We start from the raw sequence: 14,412 nt of genomic DNA on the forward strand, positions 1-14,412 counted from the left end.
CTCCCGCGGCTCTTCTTCCCTGCGGCGAAGAACAAACGACCAAAGCCTTACTGAGAAAGCAGTAGCGAAGTGCGGGTCACGCCAAGCTGAAAACCTCTGCGAAAGCTTAGAAGTTGCTGAGAAATCGAGTCGGTTCTGTGGGCTGCTTTCGTTGCTTGCCTTAGCTTAGTATTCACAGCACGATGGGAGAAACCCGCATAGAGGGAAAGCCTCTTTGCTGGGGCATCCCCTCTGGGAAAGCACAGCATTCTTTGGGAAATCAGAGTCGGGTCTGTGGGATGCTGCCTGCTGCTTGCCGGAGCTAGTCTCCACAGCACGATGTAATAAACCCGCATGCAGCGAAATGCTCTTTGCCTGGGCATCCCCTCTGTCGGAGAGAAGCGCGGTGGCGCCTGTGGAAAGAGCCTTAAGGAAAGGGACACGTCTGTCACTACAGAGCGACGGAAGCCTGGCTGCTAAGGAGACACGAGGACAAGATGAGGGCAGTGGAAAGGGCTCCACTCTGAGGAAGGAGTCTGGGCAGAAAGCATGCCTCTCCTGAGCCTTTGGGTCTAAGGAGAAAGCGATCCTTGGCCACCTGTCCGTGGTGGAGACATGGGTTTACCACCAGGTGCCGACGCTGAACTCGAGAAACAACGCCCAGAAAGAACTGGCCATCAGATGCCATCAGATGCCATCTTCCACAATGTGGAAGCTTGGAGGAGTCAAGGGGTTTAGGGAAAGGAGTGGGGACAGTCCCCCAAGGCTCCCTATTCAGTGCACGGGCGGTGTGCTGGGATCCTGTCACCTCTCCTTTCCTGTGGGGAAAGCACTGGCCTAGTCCGTGAATCTGCCTGAGCGCCAGAGTAAAAGGCCAAGCGATGCCTTCACCGGGAGATGGTAGTGTGCCTAGAGTGCAATCCTTGGCTACGCACGCTACTGCAGGGTTGTGGCTATGTCTGCTTAGTTCGGCCTGGCAGGGTGAACCCAGGACGCTAACATGGAGCCCAGGAAAGCAAGGCCCAAGAGGCACCAGCTCTCCAGCAGCTCTTCTTGCCTGACTGACTGAAGCCTTGCTGAGGAAGCAGCGGCGAAGTGCTGTTCACTCCAAGCCAAAGCCTCTGCGAAAGCACAGCATGCGCTGAGAAATGTTCTGCAGGCTGCTGATGCTTGCCTGAGGCCAGTCTCACGGTGGGAGAAACCCGGCATACAGCGAAAGCCTCTTTGCCTGGGCATCTCCCCTGGGAAAGTGTAGCATTCGTTGGGAAATCAGAGTTGGGTTGGGGATGCTGCTGCTACTTGCCTGAGCTAGTCTCCGCCGCACGGTGGAAGATAACCGCAAGGAGCGAAATACTCTTTGCCCTAGCATCCCCTCTGCCTGAGAGAGAAGCATGGTTGCACACGTCTGTCACCGCGCTCCCCAGGAACAAGTGTGGGTAATGCGCAACAAGCCGCCCCCGGGGAAGAGAAGGAGTCCTTGGCCCTGGGGTCAGGAAACGCTCAGGAATCAGGATAGCCTGCCGTGGCACGAACAGCAGGTCAGAGGCAATCCAAGTGTCACCCGCTCCCTGTGCCTAGAGATGGAAGCCTGGATGGGAAGGAGACATGAGGGGACGACTAGGGCAGGGGCGTGTGCTCCACTCTGAGGATGGAATCTGGGCAGAAAGCAGGCAGAAGGGGACAGCATCTCTTTGGCCACACGTCGCAAGGGAAGCCTAAGCATTGCCACCAGGTGCCGTACTCGGAACTCGCAGAAACAACCCCATGGAGAAACGGGCAGTCAGATGCTGTCTTCCACCAAGATGTCGCAGCGTTGTCAGTGGAAGGGGGTGTGCCAGGGAAGGAGTGGAGAGAGTCCCCCACAGTACCCGATCCCAGTGCACGGGCAGTGTGCAGGGATCCTTTCGCCTCCTCTCTCTTGTGGTGAAGGCACTGGCCTAGGCCCAGAGTATGCCGGAGCGCCGGAGCAAAAGGAAAAGCCTTACCTACGCCAGGAGATGGTAATAGGCATAGAGTGCCATGCTAGGCCCCACACGCTGCTGCAGCGTGGTGTCTGTGTCTCCTTAGTTCGGCTTAGCAAGGTGAACCCCGGGCGCGAACTTGGAGCTCGGGAACTCAAAGCCCAAGATGAAACAGCTCTCCCGCGGCTCTTCTTCCCTGCCGCGAAGAACGAACGACCAAAGCCTTACTGAGAAAGCAGTAGCGAAGTGCGGGTCACGCCAAGCTGAAAACCTCTGCAAAACCTTAGAAGTCGCTGAGAAATCGAGTCGGGTCTGTGGGCTGCTTTCGTTGCTTGCCTTAGCTTAGTATTCACAGCACGATGGGAGAAACCCGCATAGAGGGAAAGCCTCTTTGCTGGGGCATCCCCTCTGGGAAAGCACAGCATTCTTTGGGAAATCAGAGTCGGGTCTGTGGGATGCTGCCTGCTGCTTGCCGGAGCTAGTCTCCACAGCACGATGTAATAAACCCGCATGCAGCGAAATGCTCTTTGCCTGGGCATCCCCTCTGTCGGAGAGAAAGGCGGTGGCGCCTGTGGAAAGAGCCTTAAGGAAAGGGACACGTCTGTCACTGCAGAGCGACGGAAGCCTGGCTGCTAAGGAGACACGAGGACAAGATGAGGGCAGTGGAAAGGGCTCCACTCTGAGGAAGGAGTCTGGGCAGAAAGCATGCCTGTCCTGAGTCTTTGGGTCTAAGGAGAAAGCGATCCTTGGCCACCTGTCCGTGGTGGAGAGATGGGTTTACAACCAGGTGCCGACGCTGAACTCGAGAAACAACGCCCAGAAAGAACTGGCCATCAGATGCCATCTTCGTCCACAATGTGGAAGCTTGGAGGAGTCAAGGGGTTTAGGGAAAGGAGTGGGGACAGTCCCCCCAAGGCTCCCTATTCAGTGCACGGGCGGTGTGCTGGGATCCTGTCACCTCTCCTTTCCTGTGGGGAAAGCACTGGCCTAGTCCGTGAATCTGCCTGAGCGCCAGAGTAAAAGGCCAAGCGATGCCTTCACCGAGAGATGGTAGTGTGCCTAGAGTGCAATCCTTGGCTACGCACGCTACTGCAGGGTTGTGGCTATGTCTGCTTAGTTCGGCCTGGCAGGGTGAACCCAGGACGCTAACATGGAGCCCAGGAAAGCAAGGCCCAAGAGGCACCAGCTCTCCAGCAGCTCTTCTTGCCTGACGCGACTGAAGCCTTGCTGAGGAAGCAGCGGCGAAGTGCTGTTCACTCCAAGCCAAAGCCTCTGCGAAAGCACAGCATGCGCTGAGAAATGTTCTGCAGGCTGCTGATGCTTGCCTGAGGCCAGTCTCACGGTGGGAGAAACCCGGCATACAGCGAAAGCCTCTTGGCCTGGGCATCTCCCTTGGGAAAGTGTAGCATTCGTTGGGAAATCAGAGTTGGGTTTGGGGATGCTGCTGCTACTTGCCTGAGCTAGTCTCCGCCGCACGGTGGAAGATAACCGCAAGGAGCGAAATACTCTTTGCCCTAGCATCCCCTCTGCCTGAGAGAGAAGCATGGTTGCACACGTCTGTCACCACGCTCCCCAGGAACAAGTGTGGGGAAGGCGCAACAAGCCGCCCCCGGGGAAGAGGAGTCTTTGGCCCTGGGGTCAGGAAACGCTCAGGAACCAGGATAGCCTGCCGTGGCACGAACAGCAGGTCGGAGGCAATACAAGTGTCACCCGCTCCCTGTGCCTAGAGATGGAAGACTGGATGGGAAGGAGACATGAGGGGACGACTAGGGCAGGGGCGTGTGCTCCACTCTGAGGATGGAATCTGGGCAGAAAGCAGGCAGAAGGGGACAGCATCTCTTTGGCCACACGTCGCAAGGGAAGCCTTGGCATTGCCACCAGGTGCCGTACTCGGAACTCGCAGAAACAACCCCATGGAGAAACGGGCAGGCAGATGCTGTCTTCCACCAAGATGTGGCAGCGTTGTCGGTGGAAGGGGGTGTGCCAGGGAAGGAGTGGAGAGAGTCCCCCACAGTACCCGATCCCAGTGCACGGGCAGTGTGCAGGGATCCTTTCGCCTCCTCTCTCCTGTGGTGAAGGCACTGGCCTAGGCCCAGAGTCTGCCGGAGCGCCGGAGCAAAAGGAAAAGCCTTACCTACGCCAGGAGATGGTAATAGGCATAGAGTGCCATGCTAGGCCCCACACGCTGCTGCAGCGTGGTGTCTGTGTCTGCTTAGTTCGGCTTAGCAAGGTGAACCCCGGGCGCGAACTTGGAGCTCGGGAACTCAAAGCCCAAGATGAAACAGCTCTCCCGCGGCTCTTCTTCCCTGCCGCGATGAACGAACGACCAAAGCCTTACTGAGAAAGCAGTAGCGAAGTGCGGGTCACGCCAAGCTGAAAACCTCTGCGAAAGCTTAGAAGTCGCTGAGAAATCGAGTCGGTTCTGTGGGCTGCTTTCGTTGCTTGCCTTAGCTTAGTATTCACAGCACGATGGGAGAAACCCGCATAGAGGGAAAGCCTCTTTGCTGGGGCATCCCCTCTGGGAAAGCACAGCATTCTTTGGGAAATCAGAGTCGGGTCTGTGGGATGCTGCCTGCTGCTTGCCGGAGCTAGTCTCCACAGCACGATGTAATAAACCCGCATGCAGCGAAATGCTCTTTGCCTGGGCATCCCCTCTGTCGGAGAGAAGCGCGGTGGCGCCTGTGGAAAGAGCCTTAAGGAAAGGGACACGTCTGTCACTGCAGAGCGACGGAAGCCTGGCTGCGAAGGAGACACGAGGACAAGATGAGGGCAGTGGAAAGGGCTCCACTCTGAGGAAGGAGTCTGGGCAGAAAGCATGCCTGTCCTGAGCCTTTGGGTCTAAGGAGAAAGCGATCCTTGGCCACCTGTCCGTGGTGGAGACATGGGTTTACCACCAGGTGCCGACGCTGAACTCGAGAAACAACGCCCAGAAAGAACTGGCCATCAGATGCCATCTTCGTCCACAATGTGGAAGCTTGGAGGAGTCAAGGGGTTTAGGGAAAGGAGTGGGGACAGTCCCCCAAGGCTCCCTATTCAGTGCACGGGCGGTGTGCTGGGATCCTGTCACCTCTCCTTTCCTGTGGGGAAAGCACTGGCCTAGTCCGTGAATCTGCCTGAGCGCCAGAGTAAAAGGCCAAGCGATGCCTTCACCGGGAGATGGTAGTGTGCCTAGAGTGCAATCCTTGGCTACGCACGCTACTGCAGGGTTGTGGCTATGTCTGCTTAGTTCGGCCTGGCAGGGTGAACCCAGGACGCTAACATGGAGCCCAGGAAAGCAAGGCCCAAGAGGCACCAGCTCTCCAGCAGCTCTTCTTGCCTGACGCGACTGAAGCCTTGCTGAGGAAGCAGCGGCGAAGTGCTGTTCACTCCAAGCCAAAGCCTCTGCGAAAGCACAGCATGCGCTGAGAAATGTTCTGCAGGCTGCTGATGCTTGCCTGAGGCCAGTCTCACGGTGGGAGAAACCCGGCATACAGCGAAAGCCTCTTGGCCTGGGCATCTCCCCTGGGAAAGTGTAGCATTCGTTGGGAAATCAGAGTTGGGTTTGGGGATGCTGCTGCTACTTGCCTGAGCTAGTCTCCGCCGCACGGTGGAAGATAACCGCAAGGAGCGAAATACTCTTTGCCCTAGCATCCCCTCTGCCTGAGAGAGAAGCATGGTTGCACACGTCTGTCACCGCGCTCCCCAGGAACAAGTGTGGGTAATGCGCAACAAGCCGCCCCCGGGGAAGAGAAGGAGTCCTTGGCCCTGGGGTCAGGAAACGCTCAGGAACCAGGATAGCCTGCCGTGGCACGAACAGCAGGTCGGAGGCAATACAAGTGTCACCCGCTCCCTGTGCCTAGAGATGGAAGCCTGGATGGGAAGGAGACATGAGGGGACGACAAGGGCAGGGGCGTGTGCTCTTCTCTGAGGATGGAATCTGGGCAGAAAGCAGGCAGAAGGGGACTGCATCTCTTTGGCCACACGTCGCAAGGGAAGCCTTGGCATTGCCACCAGGTGCCGTACTCGGAACTCGCAGAAACAACCCCATGGAGAAACGGGCAGTCAGATGCTGTCTTCCACCAAGATGTGGCAGCGTTGTCGGTGGAAGGGGGTGTGCCAGGGAAGGAGTGGAGAGAGTCCCCCACAGTACCCGATCCCAGTGCACGGGCAGTGTGCAGGGATCCTTTCGCCTCCTCTCTCCTGTGGTGAAGGCACTGGCCTAGGCCCAGAGTCTGCCGGAGCGCCGGAGCAAAAGGAAAAGCCTTACCTACGCCAGGAGATGGTAATAGGCATAGAGTGCCATGCTAGGCCCCACACGCTGCTGCAGCGTGGTGTCTGTGTCTGCTTAGTTCGGCTTAGCAAGGTGAACCCCGGGCGCGAACTTGGAGCTCGGGAACTCAAAGCCCAAGATGAAACAGCTCTCCCGCGGCTCTTCTTCCCTGCCGCGAAGAACGAACGACCAAAGCCTTACTGAGAAAGCAGTAGCGAAGTGCGGGTCACGCCAAGCTGAAAACCTCTGCGAAAGCTTAGAAGTCGCTGAGAAATCGAGTCGGTTCTGTGGGCTGCTTTCGTTGCTTGCCTTAGCTTAGTATTCACAGCACGATGGGAGAAACCCGCATAGAGGGAAAGCCTCTTTGCTGGGGCATCCCCTCTGGGAAAGCACAGCATTCTTTGGGAAATCAGAGTCGGGTCTGTGGGATGCTGCCTGCTGCTTGCCGGAGCTAGTCTCCACAGCACGATGTAATAAACCCGCATGCAGCGAAATGCTCTTTGCCTGGGCATCCCCTCTGTCGGAGAGAAGCGCGGTGGCGCCTGTGGAAAGAGCCTTAAGGAAAGGGACACGTCTGTCACTGCAGAGCGACGGAAGCCTGGCTGCGAAGGAGACACGAGGACAAGATGAGGGCAGTGGAAAGGGCTCCACTCTGAGGAAGGAGTCTGGGCAGAAAGCATGCCTGTCCTGAGCCTTTGGGTCTAAGGAGAAAGCGATCCTTGGCCACCTGTCCGTGGTGGAGACATGGGTTTACCACCAGGTGCCGACGCTGAACTCGAGAAACAACGCCCAGAAAGAACTGGCCATCAGATGCCATCTTCGTACACAATGTGGAAGCTTGGAGGAGTCAAGGGGTTTAGGGAAAGGAGTGGGGACAGTCCCCCCAAGGCTCCCTATTCAGTGCACGGGCGGTGTGCTGGGATCCTGTCACCTCTCCTTTCCTGTGGGGAAAGCACTGGCCTAGTCCGTGAATCTGCCTGAGCGCCAGAGTAAAAGGCCAAGCGATGCCTTCACCGGGAGATGGTAGTGTGCCTAGAGTGCAATCCTTGGCTACGCACGCTACTGCAGGGTTGTGGCTATGTCTGCTTAGTTCGGCCTGGCAGGGTGAACCGAGGACGCTAACATGGAGCCCAGGAAAGCAAGGCCCAAGAGGCACCAGCTCTCCAGCAGCTCTTCTTGCCTGACGCGACTGAAGCCTTGCTGAGGAAGCAGCGGCGAAGTGCTGTTCACTCCAAGCCAAAGCGTCTGCGAAAGCACAGCATGCGCTGAGAAATGTTCTGCAGGATGCTGATGCTTGGCTGAGGCCAGTCTCACGGTGGGAGAAACCCGGCATACAGCGAAAGCCTCTTTGCCTGGGCATCTCCTCTGGGAAAGTGTAGCATTCGTTGGGAAATCAGAGTTGGGTTTGGGGATGCTGCTGCTACTTGCCTGAGTTAGTCTCCGCAGCACGGTGGAAGATAACCGCAAGGAGCGAAATACTCTTTGCCCTAGCATCCCCTCTGCTTGAGAGAGAAGCATGGTTGCACACGTCTGTCATCGCGCTCCCCAGGAACAAGTGTGGGGAAGGCGCAACAAGCCGCCCCCGGGGAAGAGAAGGAGTCCTTGGCCCTGGGGTCAGGAAACGCTCAGGAACCAGGATAGCCTGCCGTGGCACGAACAGCAGGTCGGAGGCAATACAAGTGTCACCCGCTCCCTGTGCCTAGAGATGGAAGCCTGGATGGGAAGGAGACATGAGGGGACGACAAGGGCAGGGGCGTGTGCTCCACTCTGAGGATGGAATCTGGGCAGAAAGCAGGCAGAAGGGGACAGCATCTCTTTGGCCACACGTCGCAAGGGAAGCCTTGGCATTGCCACCAGGTGCCGTACTCGGAACTCGCAGAAACAACCCCATGGTAAACGGGCAGTCAGATGCTGTCTTCCACCAAGATGTGGCAGCGTTGTCGGTGGAAGGGGGTGTGCCAGGGAAGGAGTGGAGAGAGTCCCCACAGTACCCGATCCCAGTGCCTGGGCAGTGTGCAGGGATCCTTTCGCCTCCTCTCTCCTGTGGTGAAGGCACTGGCCTAGGCCCAGAGTCTGCCGGAGCGCCGGAGCAAAAGGAAAAGCCTTACCTACGCCAGGAGATGGTAATAGGCATAGAGTTCCATGCTAGGCCCCACACGCTGCTGCAGCGTGGTGTCTGTGTCTGCTTAGTTCGGCTTATCAAGGTGAACCCCGGGCGCGAACTTGGAGCTCGGGAACTCAAAGCCCAAGATGAAACAGCTCTCCCGCGTCTCTTCTTCCCTGCCGCGAAGAACGAACGACCAAAGCCTTACTGAGAAAGCAGTAGCGAAGTGCGTGTCACGCCAAGCTGAAAACCTCTGCGAAAGCTTAGAAGTCGCTGAGAAATCGAGTCGGTTCTGTGGGCTGCTTTCGTTGCTTGCCTTAGCTTAGTATTCACAGCACGATGGGAGAAACCCGCATAGAGGGAAAGCCTCTTTGCTGGGGCATCCCCTCTGGGAAAGCACAGCATTCTTTGGGAAATCAGAGTCGGGTCTGTGGGATGTTGCCTGCTGCTTGCCGGAGCTAGTCTCCACAGCACGATGTAATAAACCCGCATGCAGCGAAATCCATTTGGCCTGGGCATCGCCTCTGCCTGATAGAGAAGCGCAGTGGCGCCTGTGGAAAGATTTTTAAGGAAAGGGACATGTCTGTCAATGCAGAGAGACGGAAGCCTGGCTGCTAAAGTGACCAGAGGGCACGATTAGGGCAGGGCAAAGGGCTCCACTCTGAGGAAGGAGTGTGGGCAGAAAGCATGCCTGCCCTGAGCCTTTGGGCCCAAGGAGACAGCAGGTCCTTGGTCACCTGTCCGTGGTGGAGACACGGGTTTGCCACCAGGCGCCTACCCTGAACTCGAGAAACAACGCCCATAAAGGACTCGCCATCAGATGCCCTCTTCCTCCAGGATGTGGAAGCTTGGAGAAGGCACGGGGTTTAAGGGGAAGGAGTGGGGACAGTCCCCCCAAGGCTCCCTATTCAGTGCACGGGCGGTGTGCTGGGATCCTGTCACCTCTCCTTTCCTGTGGGGAAAGCACTGGCCTAGTCCGTGAATCTGCCTGAGCGCCAGACTAAAAGGCCAAGCGATGCCTACACCGGGAGATGGTAGTGTGCCTAGAGTGCAATCCTTGGCTACGCACGCTACTGCAAGGTTGTGGCTATGTCTGCTTAGTTCGGCCTGGCAGGGTGAACCCAGGACGCTAACATGGAGCCCAGGAAAGCAAGGCCCAAGAGGCACCAGCTCTCCAGCAGCTCTTCTTGCCTGACGCGACTAAAGCCTTGCTGAGGAAGCAGCGGCGAAGTGCTGTTCACTCCAAGCCAAAGCCTCTGCGAAAGTACAGCATGCGCTGAGAAATGTTCTGCGGGCTGCTGATGCTTGCCTGAGGCCAGTCTCACGGTGGGAGAAACCCGGCATACAGCGAAAGCCTCTTTGCCTGGGCATCTCCCCTGGGAATGTGTAGCATTCGTTTGGAAATCAGAGTTGGGTTTGGGGATGCTGTTGCTGCTTCCCTGAGCTTGTCTCCGCAGCACGGTGGAAGATAACCGCATGGAGCTAAATACTCTTTGCCCTAGCATCCCCTCTGCCTGAGTGAGAAGCATGGTTGCACACGACTGTCACCGCGCTCCCCAGGAGCCAGTGTGGGGAAGGCGCAGTACACCGCTCCCGGGGAATAGAAGGAGCCATTGTCCTTGGTGTCGAGAAACACTCGGGAAGCTGGATAGCCTGCCGTGGCTCGAACAGCAGTCCGGAGCCAGACAAGTGTCACCCGATCCCTGTCCGGAGAGATGGATGCCTGGATGCGAAAGAGACATGAGGTGACGACTAGGGCTCGGGCGCGTGCTCCACTCTGAGTAAGGAGTCTGGGCAGAATGCAGGTAGAAGGGGACAGCATCTCCTTGGCCACCTGTCCCAAGGGCAGCCTTGGGCTTGCCACCAGGTGCCGTACCCGGAACTCCCAGAAACAACCCCATGGAGAAACGGGCAGTCAGATGCCGTCTTCCACCAAAATGTGGCAGCGTTTTCGGTGGCAAGGAGTGTGCCAGGGAAGGAGTGGAGACAGTCCCCCACAGTACCCAATACAAGTGCACGGGCCGTGTGCAGGGATCCTGTTGCCTCCTCTCTCCTATGGTGAAGGCATTGGCCTAGGCCCAGAGTCTTCCTGAGCGCCGGAGCAAAAGGAAAAGCCTTACCTACGCCAGGAGATGGTAATAGGCATAGAGTGCCATGCTAGGCCCCACACGCTGCTGCAGCGTGGTGTCTGTGTCTGCTTAGTTCGGCTTACCAAGGTGAAACCAAGGCGTGAACTTTGAACCCGGGAAAGCAAGGCCCAAGAAGAACAAGCTCTCCCGCGGCTCTTCCTCCCTTCCGCGACAGAGCGAATGACCAAAGCCTTGCTGATAAAGCAGCAACGAAGTGTGGTTCCTGCCAAGCTGAAAACCTCTGCGAAAGCATAGCAGTCGCTGGTACATCACAGTTGGTTCTGTGGGCTGCTTTTGTTGCTTGCCTTACCGTAGTATTCGCAGCACTATTGGAGAATACCGCATAGAGCGAAAGCCTCATTGCCGGGGCATCCCCTCTGGGAAAGCACAGCATTCTTTAGGAAATCAGAGTGTGATGCTGCCTGCTGCTTGCCGGAGCTAGTCTCCACAGCACGGTGTAATAAACCCGCATGGGGCTAAATCCTCTTTGCTTGGGCATCCCCCCTGCCTGAGAGAGAAGCGCGGTGGCGCCTGTGGATAGAGCCTTAAGGAAAGGGACAAGTCTGTTACTGCAGAGCGATTGAAGCCTGGCTGCTAAGGAGAGAGGAGGGCAAGATTGGGGCAGGGGAAAGGCTCCACTCTGAGGAAGGAGTCTGGGCAGAAAGCATGCCTGTCCCGAGCCTTTGGGCCCAAGGAAATCTCAGCAGCTCCTTGGTCACCTATCCGTGGTGGAGACAAGGGCTTGCCACAGCAGGCGCCTACCCTGATCTCGTGAAACAACTCCCAGAAGGAACTTGCCATCAGATGCCTTCTTCCTCCAGGATGTGGAAGCTTGGAGGATGCACGGGGTTTAATGGGAAGGAGTGGGGACAGTCTCCCAAAGCTCCCTATTCAGTGCACTGGCGGTGTGCAGGGATCCTGTCACCTCTCCTTTCCTGTGGGGAATGCACTAGTATAGTCCGCGAGTCCGCCTGAGCACCAGTTAAAAGGCCAAGCGATGCCTACACCGGGAGATGGTAGTGTGCATAGAGTGCCATCCTTGGCTACGCACTCTACTGCAGGGTTGTGGCTGTGTCTGCTTAGTTCGGCCTGGCAGAGTGAACTCAGGATGCGAACATGGATCCCGAGAAAACAAGGCCCAAGAGGCACCAGCTCTCCCGCAGCTCTTCTTCCCTGATGTGACTGAAGCCTTACTGAGGAAGCAGCGGCGAAGTGCTGTTCGCTCCAGCCAAAGCCTCTGCGACAGCATACCATTCACTGTGAAATGTTTTGCGGGCAGCTGCTGCTTGCCTGAGACCAGTCTCGGGGTGGGAGAAACCCTCATACAGCTAAGGCCTCTTTGCCTGGAGATATCCCCTCGGAAAGCACAGCATTCGTTGGGAAATCAGATTTGGGTTTGAGGATGCTGCTTCTGCTTGCCTGAGCAAGTCTCCATAGCACGGTGGAAGATACCTGCATGGAGCGAAATACTCTTTGACCTAGCATCCCCTCTGCCTGAGAGAGAAGCGTGGTTGCACATGTCTGTCACTGCGCTCCCCTGGAGCAAGTGTGGGGAAGGCACAGCACCCCGACCCCGGAGAAGAGGAGGAGCTGCTGGCCTTGGGGGCGGGAAAATTGAACAGCCACATGCAGAAAAATGAAATTGGACCATTTCCTTACACCATACATGAAAATGGACTGGAAATGGATGAAGAACCATAATGTGAGAAGGAAATGCATCAAAATCCTTGAGGAGAGAACAGGTAGCATCCTCTTTGGCCTCAGCAGCAGCAACTTCTTCCTAGGAACATCGCCAAAGGCAAGGGAAGCAAGGGCAAGACTGAACTATTGGGATTTCATCAGATCAAAAAGCTTTTGCGCAGCAAAGGAAACAGTTAACAAAGGCAAAAGATGACTGTCAGAAGTTATCTGGGAGAAGATATTTGCAAATGACATACCAGATAAAGGGCCAGTATCCAAAATCTATAAAGAGCTTATCAAACTCAACACCCTAAGAACAAATAATATAATGAAGAAATGGGCAAAGGACATGAACAGACATTTCTGCAAAGAATACATCCAAATGGCCAAGAGACACATGAAAAAATGCTCCACATCACTCAGCATCAGGGAAATACAAATCAAAACCAGAATGAGATACCACCTCACACCTTTCAGAATAGCTAACATGAACAAGTCAGTCAATGACAGATGCTGGCGAGAATGTGGAGAAAGGGCAACCCTCCTACACTGTACGTGGCAATGCAAGCTGGTGCAACCACTCTGAAAAACAGCGTGGAGCTGCCTCAAAAAGCTGAAAATACAACTACCCTATGACCCAGTGCTTGTAGTACTGGGTATATACCCTACAGATACAAACGTGGCATTCTGAAGGGGCACATGCACCCAAATGTTTATAGCAGCAATGTCCACAATAGTTAAACTATGGAAAGAACCTACATGTCCTTCAACAGATGAATCAATAAATAAGATGTGGTATATGTACAATGGAATACTATGTAGCCATCCAAAGAAATGAAATCCTGCTATTTGTGATGACGTGGATGGAACTAGAGGGTATTATGCTTGGCGAAATAAATCAATCTGAGAAAGACAACTATCATATGATCTCCCTGATATGATGAAGTGGAGATGCAACATAGGCGGTTTCGGGCGTACGAAAAGAAAAATAAAAGAAGATGGGATTGGGAGGGAGACAAACCATAAAAGACTGAATCTCACAAAACAGACTGAGGGTTGCTTGGGGGGAGGTGTGTTGGGAGCGGATGGTGGGGGTATGGACATTGGGGAGGGCAGGTGCTATGTGAGTGATGGTGAGTGCTGTGAAATGTGTAAACCTGGTGATTCACAGACCTGTACCCCTAGGGATAAAAACACATTATATGTTTATAAAAAATTTTAAAAAATAAGTTTAAAAATCCATTAAAGAAAAAACACATATTGCAAGCCCAGAGCTAATCTCATATTCAATCAAAAATGTTTGAAAGTTTTCCTCTTAAAGATCAGAAAAAAGACAAGTGTGTCCACTTTCACTACTCTCATTTGACATAGTACTGGATGTCCTAGCCAGAGAAACAAGGAACACAAAGAAATAAGAGACTCCAAAAAAAAAAAAAAAAAAAGAAGAAGAAGAAGTAAATTTTCTTATTTTGGATAACATGAACTTACCTGTTAAAAAATCCTAAAAACTTCACAAAAACTTTGAATAAACAAATTAGTAAAGCTGCCAAATACAAGATCAATACATAAAAGACAAGAATTTTGTTTTGTTTCATTTTTTTTAATATGGAATGCTTCCCAGTTTTTCATGTCATCCTTGTTCAGTGATCACGCTAATCTTCTTTGCATCATTCCAATTTTAGTATATGTGCTGCCAAAGTAAGCACAAGACAGGTGGATTTTAACACTCTAATGATGAACTATCTGAAAAAATAAAGAAAACAATCTAATTCACAATAGCAGCAAAAATAAAAAAATACTTAGGAATAGATTTAACTAAGAAGATGTACTCCATAAACTATGACATTGATAAAGAAATTGAAGGAGACACAAATGGAAAGATAGCTCATATTTATGGATAGTAAGAATTAACTTTGTTAAAATGTCCATACTACCGAAAACCATCCGTAAATCTAATTCCTATCAAAAATCCAAAGTTAGGGGCGCCTGGGTTGCTCAGTGGGTTAAGCTGCTGCCTTCGGCTCAGGTCATGATCCCAGGGTCCTGCGATCGAGCCCCACATCAGGCTCTCTGCTCAGCAGGAAGCCTGCTTCCTCTTCTCTCTCTGCCTGCCTCTCTGACTGCTTGTCATCTCTCTCTGTTAAATAAATAAATTAAAAAATTTATAAAAATACCTATATTATTTTTTTACAGAAGTAAGTAAAGAATCCTAAAATTTATATGAGACCATAAAAGACAACAAATAACCAAAGCAGTTCTGAGAAAGAATGAAGAAGAGAAATTACACTTCTTGATTTGAAACTATACTAC

At 53.9% G+C, this 14,412-nt stretch overlaps 1 non-coding gene across 1 annotated transcript; it reads right to left on the minus strand.

The window, feature by feature from the left end:
* Positions 1-13,701: 13,701 nt before the first annotated feature.
* On the minus strand, positions 13,702-13,808 carry LOC131832849 (U6 spliceosomal RNA). The gene has a single exon (XR_009354207.1). It is a non-coding gene; the product is annotated as a U6 spliceosomal RNA (small nuclear RNA).
* Between the last annotated feature and the right edge of the window lie 604 nt (positions 13,809-14,412).

Source organism: Mustela lutreola, chromosome 5 (genome assembly GCF_030435805.1).
Source record: "Mustela lutreola isolate mMusLut2 chromosome 5, mMusLut2.pri, whole genome shotgun sequence".
Classification (NCBI taxonomy): Eukaryota; Metazoa; Chordata; class Mammalia; order Carnivora; family Mustelidae; genus Mustela; species Mustela lutreola.